The following is an 11637-nucleotide window of genomic DNA, read 5'->3' as shown; positions in this document are numbered from 1 at the left end:
ATAAAAACCCATCAACAGCTACAACAGCAGAAGAGAGTGTTGAATGAAAACGTCAGAAGAAAAATGTCAGAAGAGCAACCTTCTGGGTGATATGGGCTTGGCCTGGGATAGCTACATAGCCCAGACCTGATTGGCTAGTTTGTAAAACAGTCCCTGGAAATAGTGGAGACAGCAGGATTGGAAACGGAATATCACAGTTTCTGAGTAAATAAGTTCCTCTACTTAGAAAATGAACCAACCTAGAGGTCCTTAGTTTATTCAAAACAGATGTATAGTAGAAGTTTGGTTTTAGCAAGATACTGTCCTTCAGGTTGGATTTTGTGGTTCCCTGGGGCACACGAATATATTCTACTTATTAGAAAACACTTAGAAAAATAGGGATGTTGAGGTTATGCGATGGCTTCCTATCCCTCTTGCTTCCTGTGACCCCACCATCTCCATAGGAATATCCGCCTGGAGAGGGCAGTCACTGGGAAGGAACAGATACCTGGAGAATGATAACAAAGAACTACTGGACCCTATGCTTTATGAAGGCAGGGACTATGTCTGCTTTGTGCACTGTCGGATTTAATTCAAGAACAGTGGCTTGTGTAGGCCTTCTTCAATAAATTGCTGAAGGAATAAAAGTGTGAACCTAATTGAAAATGGATGAGGAAAACTACTTCCCATATTTTTTTTTAAGGATTTTATTTATTTATTTGACAGAGAGAGATCACAAGTAGGCAGGGAGGCAGGCAGAGAGAGAGAGGAGGAAGCAGGCTCCCTGCTGAGCAGAGAGCCCGATGCAGGGCTCGATCCCAGGACCCTGAGATCATGACCTGAGCCGAAGGCAGCAGCTTAACCCACTGAGCCACCCAGGCGCCCCTACTTCCCATATTTTGATGGATCTAGTGTTTAATGGGAAATTCTCAGGGCATATACCTTAAAATGATGGGTACAATATTTTTTAAACTATTTTTTAAATGCATGGCTGAACCTGGTAGAAAAGATGAAGTAATTGTAAGCGGCCGGAACCTATGAAAAGAAGATCATGCTATCCCCCCAGAGATCTATATATTAAACTGGATTCCCTGGTAAGGTGGGACTTAGGGTTGTTTCCCCTGGGGAGGGTCAGTGTATGTATGTTCTTTGTGTGGTAAAACAGATACTCACTGATGAGAAGAACAGATTATGACAGAGGCAAGACTACATGGTCGCCAAACTATATTTTCTTTTCCTCTGGGGCACCAAACTATCCACATCTTCAAGCCTCCTTTGCAGTTAAATGTGGCCATGTGAGTGGGTTCTGGCCAATGGAATATGGGTGGAGTTGATGTAAACTGTCTCCAGGCATGGCCCGTATTTAAAAATCTCCCACATGATCCTTCACTCTCTCTCTTCCTTTGTTTGCCAGGTACAGCAGACCCAGAGAACTCTGAGGTCCTAGGGAATGATAGACCTTCTAGAATGTAAGAAGTCTTGGTCCCTGAGTGACTGTGAGGAGCAAAGTCTTCCCCCATCCCAATTTATAACCCATACTGGACTATGAGCAAGAAATAAGTAAGAGATATGTCTTTGTAGTGCTGAGCCACTAAAATTTTAAGTTTTTTTTTTATTCCATAGCTATTGGCTTATCCCAAAACTACAGCAATGCTAAACCAACCCATCCAAAGAATGAGAAAAGAGGAAACATATTTCAAGCCATCCTGTGATATCAAAACACAAGAACAGTGCAATAGGGAAAATCCTAAAGTCAATCTCAACAACAGGTAGAACTGTTCAAGTCCCAATTGCAGACCCTCATAACTTGTAGAAAGGAATGATAAATTCTAATTTAAGGATATCGTGGACATTTGAGAGTGGCAAGATGGCTTTTGAGAGGAACTACATGAGTAAATGCATGAAGGCTTCAAAGAGGAGCTTGAGTTTGGAGTTTGTTCTATAGGCAATCAGGACTTGGCACAGGTTTTCATAAGAACATCTTAGGATTAACTGTCTTATCCATTTGTTATATTAAATATAAATTTCCCATCAAGTCTTAGTTAAATAAAAACCTCAGAGCATAATAATTTAATTCATTCAAATCTAAACTTAATAAAATGAGCAAATATTTTCTTTGTGATACATCATGAACTAAGTAGACAGAAAGCCACCTCATTTTACCCCTTAAAATGATAGCGCTGGGGCACTTGGGTGGCTCAAGTCAATTAAGTGTCTGCCTTCGACTCAGGCCATAATCCCAGGGTCCTGGGATCGAGTCCTGCATGGGGATCTTTGATCAGTGGGGAATCTGCTTCTCCCTTTTTTTCCCCCTCAATAGCTCCTCCTGCTCCTGCTTTCTCTTTCTGTCAAATAAATAAATAAAATCTTTTTTTAAAAAAATTGGTGCTTGGCTTATCACTGTTTAACTTATTGGCTCCTAAGTAAATAGCGGCTTAGTGAATTTTTTACATCTAAAAAGCAATGCACTCTTCATCTGAGAGTCTCATAAATCTCTGTGAGAGAATAAAATTGACTTTAATGTGCTTCTTATATCCAGCATCTAACCATTCTAAAGTGTCCATTCCCAGGACACCTGTATGGCTCAATCAGTTGAGCATCCAACTCTTGGTTTCAACTCAGGGGCCATGGAATGGAGCCCCTGAGTTGGGCTCATGCTCTGCAGGGAATCTGCTTGGGATTCTCTCTCTCCCTCTCCATTTACCTCTCGCCATGCGTGTGCTCTCTCTCTCTCTCTAAGATAAATGGATAAATCTTAAAAACAAACAAATAAATAAAATGCCTGTTCTCGAAAAAGAAAAAGAAAAAAAGAAAAACCAAAACTGAGATCAACTAAAAGAGCAGGACTAAGGAGAATCCTTAAAAAGTGGATGGTGGTGAGACTCTGATAATCAGGTCTGACTGCACTTGAGCTAAGGGCTGCCAGTCATAGCTGTCTCGCCCAGTTGACAACACTGAACACTCCAACAACGAGAGTAGGAACACATGGGGCAGAATTCTAGGATACATGGGAGTTTTCAGAGAAGAAAACTTGAAGAAGTGAGAGTAGTCTGACTGTGACAGCTATCAACCTAATTAACCACCAGCCCTGATTAACCTTATCTACCCGGTCAGACAGCTTCCCTGCTGCCTCACTGATACCTCTTCAGATCTCCAGAAACTCTGACCTCAGAGAATAGCTTTCTCAGTTGGTTTCAGTTATAACTTTAATATAAAAAAATTTTTAGCCTGTTTTGAAAAAGGCTAACAGACAAGGATAGACTCCCGAAAATAAGAGTAGTGTCTAAATCTTATGCTACAAAAAAAAAAAAAAAAAATTAGTATTGTTGTCCAGAAGTTAGTCAGTGTTAGGGGAAAGGACAGCAAAATCCATAGTATGGAACTCAAAACTTCCCCAAGGGTAAAAGTCATCTATAACATGCGTACAAATAAGAAGCATAGTAATATGTAACTCTTTTTTTTTTTAAAGATTTTATTTATTTATTTGAGACAGAGCGCATGCGTGATAGAGAGCCTTCCAGTGGGGTAGGAGGGCTCGATCCAGGGACTCTGGGATCATGACCTGAGCTGAAGGCAGATGCTTAACCAACTGAGCCACCCAGGGGCCTCACTAATTCCTTTTTAATAGTTGAATTGTTGGACAACTGGGTGGCTCAAGTCGGGCCCAGGTCATGATTCCAGGATCCAGATCAATTCCTGCATCAAGCTCTCCGCTCAGCAGGGAGTCTTCGTCTCCCACTGCCCCTTCTTCATTCCCACTTGCGCTCTCATGCTCTTTCTCTCTCTCTCTCTCCCTTAAAAATAAATAAATAAAATCTTTTTTAAAAATAGCTGAATTGTTAGGTTATAATGTATTTAACTTGTCTCTCTACCAGTGGACATGTATGTAGTTAAAATTCTTTGCTTCCGTAAGTAATGCTTAAAATAAAATTAATTTTCTTCTACATATGTCTGTAAGTACATGTGGAGTTATATAAAATTAATTTCTAGAAGTGGAGCTATTGGGTAAAAGAATATTTGCATTCAAAATTTTTGTGTATGTTGCCATATGATGGTATTTTTCATGCCAAATTACTTCATGTGTCACTGTCCAGACTATGGATTGACTGGGTAAGAAATTGGATGTGGAAGAGAAATGTGGCTATGGGAGCTCCTAGTTTTGGGGGTCTTTTCTCCTGTCTATAGACAGGAGAAAATTGATGTCCCAGCTCAAGAAGAGACAAATAAAATTTGCCCCAACATCAGCTTTTTGTTCCATTTGGACCTTCAGTGGACTGGACGATGCCTGCCTATAGTGGTGAAGGCAGACCTTCTTTCCTCATCTATAGATTCAGATGCTGGTCTCTTCCTAAAGCATCCTCACAAACACACCCAAGAATAATCTGGTCTATCCTTAGCCCAGTCAGGTTCATATATGTAAAATTAACCATGTTAATTGACTGGGCTTGGGATGGCTGGAGACTCAATGTGGGGGTGCATGTTTGGAGTGAGGGGTGAGATCGAGCAGTTGACCATATCAGCATCCCTACGCAAGGAATGTCCTGGGACCCACATTCTCTGCAAGTACTATGGATACCACGGGGACTCTGTTTGAATTATTCAATGATATTTTAGATGCAGGGAAGTTAGGTCCTGTCTTGAATAGCCTAGAACATATGTAGAGAAAACCAGAAAACATACTCTTTGAAAGAATGAGGTTACTCCAGGCATAATCACCGGGCCAACTTAAAGCTACTTCAAGGTGAAGTTTCCTTAGGCAGGGTCAGAAGAAGAGTAGAGACCTGTGTGTTTAGTCAGCTTTGATTTTTTTATATTTGGAAAGTTGCATTTTTAAAAACCAGTTTATTTGAATTTACCTGTTTGTTGATTTTTATAGCTATATTTTTAAAATGTCTAATCTGCAGAAATATAGTGAAAGAAGAGAAGATAAGGAAAGATTTTGAGCAAAGCAAGGCAACAGACCAAGGAAATAGAAAGCTGATTGTGTCCAGACATAACAGTGGCAGGAGCAACAAAACTTTGGGAGATTTGGAACACTTTGTGATACTGACTGGTTGGCATAGTGGTGAGTTAAATATTTTAGGATGAAGAGAGAAAATTGGGATTTGTTTCTCTCACACAAAAGTTTCTTAAACTCTCAGCAAGATACAATTTATTTTACAACTGATGATATTTAATTGGAGAATATTTAGGAAAAAAATACAATGATTTAATTTTATACATTCAATTAGATGGAAATCTAAAATTTCTCTAAATAATGTTTAACAGTTTTCCATGTAGAACCCTCACGTCGCTTTAGTTAGATTTATTCCTAGGTGTCTGATTTTTTTTTTCATGCTGTTATAAATGGCATCATCTTAAATATTTCATTTTCTAACTATTTTTTATTGTTGAATAGAAATGTAAACGGGGGGCACCTGGGTGGCTCAGTGGGTTAAGCCGCTGCCTTCGGCTCGGGTCATGATCTCAGGGTCCTGGGATCGAGTCCCGCGTCGGGCTCTCTGCTCAGCAGGGAGCCTGCTTCCTTCTCTCTCTCTCTCTCTCTGCCTGCCTCTCAGTGTACTTGTAATTTCTCTCTGTCAAATAAATAAATAAAATCTTTAAAAAAAAAAAGAAAAGAAATGTAAACGGTTTTTGTATGTTTGCTTATATCTAGTGATCTTAATAAACTTGGTTTTTAGTTCTAATTGTTTTTCTGTAAATCCTTTTGGATTTTCTATGTACACTGGATTTGTTTTAAGATCTTCCCATGGGGCGCTTGGGTGGCTCAGTTGTTGGGCGTCTGTCTTTGGCTTCAGTCATTATCCCAGAATCCTGGGATCGGGCCCCGCATAGGGCTCCCTGCTTGGTGGGAGGCCTGCTTCTCCTCTCCCACTCCCCCTGCTTGTGTTCCCTCTCTTGCTGTATCTCTCTCTGTCACATAAATAAAAAATAAAATCTTAAAAAAAAAAAAAAAAAAAGGATCTTCCCATAAATTCTCTTGAGACATCTCTCTGGGAGAGCCTAATTTCCCTCCATTGACTGTGGACAGTACTTGGTAACCTGATTTTCACAAAATAAAATGTAGGAATGACAGAGTGTGACATCCAAGGCAAAGTTAGAAAAGGCATTGTGGTTTCTATCTTGTCCTCTTTTAGAGCATTTGTTTTGGGAAGCAAGCTGCTAGACCTTGAAGACCACCAGACAGCTCTATGGAAAGATCCACGTGGTAAGAACTGGGTGAGGCTTCCTGCCAGCAGCCAGCAAGAAACTGAAGGCACTCTTGGAAGTGGCTGCTCTCAGACTCCCAGGAGAGCCTTTGGATGACTGCAATCCTACCTGAGGTCATGCAATACCTTACACCAAAATCAACCACAAAGTCACGCCTCAGTTCCTGGTCCGTAGAACCTGTGAGATAATAAAGCTTATTGCTTTAAGCGGCTAAGTTTGGTATAATTTCTTATGTAGAAATAAGTAACTAAAATATACACCATTATGCTTTATTTTCTTATGGTAATAGTTTAATTTCTCTCTTCTCAATCCTTTTATTGTTTTATTCCTTGCCTTAGTAGGATAGGTAGGATCACGGGGCTACAGGCAGAAGTGATCATATTGTGCCTTCCTCATTTCAAAGAGATTTCCTGTATATGAAAACACATACAAACATAACCATTGTTTGATGGTTATGATAGGCTTTTTTGGTAAATGTCCCTCATCAAGGTAACAATAACCTTTTCTATTCTAAATTGCCAAAAGTTTACTTTTTATTTATTTTTAATTTTTTTTTTTTAGAGAGAGAGAGAGAGTGTGTGTATGTGTGTGCACATGCGCACATGCAAGTGCATTAATGGAGGAGGAGGGACAATGGGGGAGAGAGAGAGAAAGAATCCTAAGCAGGCTCCAAGCTCAGCCCAGAGCTGGCAAGGGGCTCAGTCTCACCACCCTGATATCATGACCTGAGCCGACATTAAGAGCTGGACCTTTAATAGACCGAGTCACCCAGGTTATCCCTACTTTCTCTTTTTTTAAATAAAGAATAGGTGTTGAATTTAATTAATATAATCATATATGACTTATTTCCTTTATCTGGTTATGAGGTGAATTGATTTTAGAATGTTAAACCAACTTTGCACTCCTATAATAAATTCAACTTGATTTTGATGTGTTATATTTATACCTACTGCTATATTTGATTTGCCAGTATTGTATTTAGGTTTTTTTCCATTTTCATTCATAAGAATAAATGGACTCTAATGTTACCTTTTTTTTAAATTAACAAATAATGTATTATTTGCCCTAGGGGTACAGGTCCATGAATCGTCATGCTTACTTGTTTCATAGCACTCACCATAGCACATACCCTCCCCAAAGTTCATAACCCAACCACCCTATCCCTACTCCCCCAACCCCAGCAACCCTCATTTTGTTTTGTGAGATTAAGAATCTCTTATGGTTTGTCTCCCTCCAGATCCTTTTTGATAGTATCCTTATCAGGTTTTGATATCAAGATTATGTTGGCCTTATAGAACAAGCTGGAAAGTTTATACTCATTTTCTATTTTCTAGAAGTTTATGTAAGGTTGGAGTTATTTTTCCTTAGTGTATAAATCATTCACTAATAAAGCTATCTGGAAAGGTTTAGTTATGGGTTTATATTTTCATTTTTTATAAAATATTTCATAATATTTTAATATTATATTAATAAAAATATAAAATATTTGTATTTGTATTAAAGTCTCAGTAAGTTGCATTTTTAAGGAATTCTTTAATTATTTTTGCATTTTCAAATTTATAGACCAAAAACAACAGGCTAAATAAACAGGTTATTTTTTTCCGGTTTGGTAGCATGATCTATTCGTTAGATCACAGAACAATTTCAGTAAAGAGAATTGCCAGAGGAAAGGATGAGAAACAAGAACCAGGAAACAATGTAATACAGGGAACTGAAAACCACTTCTAAATAAGTATTTAACCAGTTGTTTGGAATATAATGGGGTTTATTCTAAGCAGGTGGAATTTTCTGCTATGATTATATTTATGTATTTAATAATATCTGCCTCCTTTAAAATTCTTTAAACTACATTCTAAAACCAGTTTGCTAAAAGAGGATTGAAATCTTAGTTCTCAACCATTCTTAAATGGCTTAGTGCTATCTTGTAAGTCCTTCTGGAAGCCTGTTTGTGTACTCCCACCAATTCAGATGGAAATCGTGGTAATGGTCAACAGAGTAAAGACAGAGTAAAAACAAAAGTTAGGGAGGAGTGCAATTTCACTGCATTGGCAAAACGGCAATGGCTGCGAGTGACGCTCTTTGCCGTATTATTACTAATTTAACTTTCAGGTTTCCTTTTTGTTCTTGTTATTTTCTGCACCTTTCCAATATTATCTACCTTTAAAACAAAACAAAACCAAAAAATCAAACTTTTTTTTAAAGATTTCATTTATAAAAATCATATTTCATTTACTTATTTGAGAGAGAGAGAGAGAGAAAGAATGCACACAAGCAGGGGGGAGGGCAGAGGGAGAAGCAGGCTCTCCACTGAGCAGGAGGCCCATGTGGGACTCGTTCCCAGGACCCTGGGGTCATGACCTGAACTGAAGGCAGACGCTTAACAACTGAGCCACCCAGTCATCCCCAAAATCAAACTTTCTAAAAGGATTTATTTATTTGAGAGAGAAATAGCACAGAAGGAAGGGACAGAAGGAGAGGGAGAGAGAGTCTCAAGCAGACTCCATGCGGCGTGCAGTTTGACCTGAGGCTTGATCTCAGGACCCTGAGATCTCACCCTGAGCCAAAACCTCAGCCAAAACCAAGAGTCCGAGGCTTAGCCAACAGTGCCACCCAGGTTCGCCCCCAAAATAAAATTTTTAAAAATTTCCCTCTCACCTTCAGTCATAAAACCTTTTTGGTTCATTTTTTTTTTTATTATTTTTTATTTTTATGTCAAATTCCTTTCTCTGATCGTCAGACGCCTTAGGATTTGGAGTCTAACCATTGTATCTGAGCATCTCATGACTGTTTCTCCACCCTTTTCCCAGTTCATCACTAACTCTTGATTATTCATGCCTCCAATCCGCAAATCTAGGCTTTATACCTCCCGCCACACAGATTGTCATTTCCCTTTGACATTATCTCAAGTTCAGCTAAATTGTCTAACTCTGTTACCAGTGGCCTGTGAGTTGACAAGTCACTCTGCTTGACCCTTTGTACTAGAGAAAGTATCCTTTGATGTCAGTAAGACTTTTCAATATACCAAGTTTGCTGGAGAATTGGTAAACATTTAAAGGAAGAGATAGAAACATGGGAAATCAGTTTGTCATTATTTCTATTTCATTTCCTTTATAATCTTACAGAAAAGTCTATAATCCTGTATTTATTATGAGACTATAACCATGTAAACTACTTTGAAGTTATGACTTCAAAAAGGGTTTCAACATCATGAGGTCTAACAGGGCAGAGAAGACTTACTTTATTACAAGTCTTATTTAATCAGCAAAGAACTCTGATAATTTACAAAGTTTCTAAACAAAATTATCTAAACATCTGGAAGCTATTAAAGAACTGAGGAAGTTATGCCACAGTTACATTTAGGAAGGTATTTTTATTATAAATTCCTTGTAAAGTAAGTCTGTGAAAAATAAAACTAAATTACCATTACCACTTTACTCAGATTTCTCATATTAATAGGACCTAGATATTTAAAAATATTATGATTGAAATGTAGGTTTATTCTTTGGGAGACCAGTGGCTAGCAATAATGTAAGATACCATTTACATACATTTGCATCTTAACCATATTAAAATATTAAAGAATTAGCTTTAAATTCCAACTCATCGCTTACTAGTTGCATGAACTCAGGCAAGGTTTATCAACTCAGAGCCATGATATTCTCCTCCATATGGCATAGAGATAACCTTTCAACACAAGATGATTAAATAATGTAATACCTGGAAGTGCCTAGCACGGCACCTAGCACTGGGTATATATGCTCGATAAATATTTTTCCCCCTTGTTTTCCCTCGCTTCCGTTTTGCTGCCTTCTTCCTTTTACCACTGGTGTCAATATGGGACCTTGGCTTTTCATTTCAGAGTCTAAGGGGATGGTGCATAAGGGTTTTTTAAGAATTCTCTTATTCTAGGGGCGCCTGGGTGTCTCAGTGGGTTAAAGCCTCTGCCTTCGGCTCAGGTCATGATCCCAGGGTCCTGAGATCGAGCCCTGCATCGGGCTCTCTGCTCTGCAGGAAGCCTGCTTCCCTCTCCCTCTCTCTGCCTGCCTCTCTGCCTACTTGTGATCTCTGTCTGTCAAATAAATAAAAATTAAAAAAAAAAAAGAATTCTCTTATTCTTTATATTTTCCCATTGTTACCAACTGCTTAAATACTTGAAATCCCCAAGAGGATTATGTGTTTATTTCAGGGATAGAAGTGCAGGGGAAAAGTATAGATCAAGGCAGAAAGCTAGTTTTCTATTGAGCCCTATTCTGAACCTTATAATACCTTAGATTTATAACACTGCCTCATTTTTACCCTACTAGTCAGGTCTACCTGACTCTAAAATGCATGTTCTTTTTGCTCAAACATGCCTCCACTTGCTTTTATACATGTATCTAAGGGACAAATGATTCCCCACAGTAGTAGGAGGAAAACGCATGTTGAGTTTTAAACTGCTGACTTAGCAAATGGATGCAGAGGGCCAGGACAGATCTGAGGAGGGGGCTATTTAAAAACAAAAACTGAAAGGGGAAAACCCAAGACATATATATAAATCAAGAGCAGTGTTGCCTGAGCAACTGTTCACCGATTCCCTGAACCGTGGAAAGGTTGATGAAAATAATAGCTGAGAATCAGAGCAAGGCCTGTGGCCAGGATGTACCAAATTCAAGGCAAAGGCCATCAACTTAGGCTGAGCTGTAAGTGGAAGATGCATTGAAAGGAAGTTGAAAATCTATCAAAGAACAGAGTGTGGGATGCATGATGCCAGGTGACTCATGCTTTAAAGCCCCAGAATACTGTGGAGCCTCCCCGAACTAGGGAGCACTCCTTCAAGACCATCAATTGAGCTGGGCAAATGGGGCTGAAAGGCAATACTTTCCTACTTATAGTCAGCTCCCGGTCGAGTCTCTGTTCTTTAAGGAGTGTTCCTGCTCCTGTGAGCCATGCTTATCAGCAGGGCACACTTTATTATGTATTTGTTTTATGAATGATGACAGGGAACAGAAAGTATCAATTTCATAACTCAGTATCTATAGTTGTCTTTCTCTTGGGTATATCTTTGTCATGACTCCTGCTATTTAAAAAAAAAAAAATTAAGGGTAGGTAGCCAAGTGAAACTATCATTCTTATGTTTATCTAGAAAGTGTGTCACTAGTGATGAGTAAAATTATGGATTCTGATCAGATAGATCTGGTTCAGGCCTTAGTTCTGCCTTTTACAAACTGAGTGACTTTAAGCAAATGACCTAACCTTTCTAAATTTCAGGTTTTTCATCTGTAAATATGGGTATTTTTTTAAAAAGATTTTATTTTATTTATTTGACAGAGAGAGAGATCACAAGTAGTCAGAGAGAGAGGGGGAAGCAAGCTCCCGGCTGAACAGAAAGCCCGATGTGGGGCTCAATCCCAGGATCCTAGGATCATGACCTGAGCAGAAGGCAGAGGCTTAACCCACTGAGCCACCCAG

This window comes from Mustela putorius, unplaced genomic scaffold (genome assembly GCF_011764305.1).
Source record: "Mustela putorius furo isolate JIRA1106 unplaced genomic scaffold, ASM1176430v1.1 tig00003863_pilon_pilon_pilon, whole genome shotgun sequence".
In the NCBI taxonomy this organism is placed as follows: domain Eukaryota; kingdom Metazoa; phylum Chordata; class Mammalia; order Carnivora; family Mustelidae; genus Mustela; species Mustela putorius.
Note: the sequence above shows the minus strand (reverse complement) of the source record.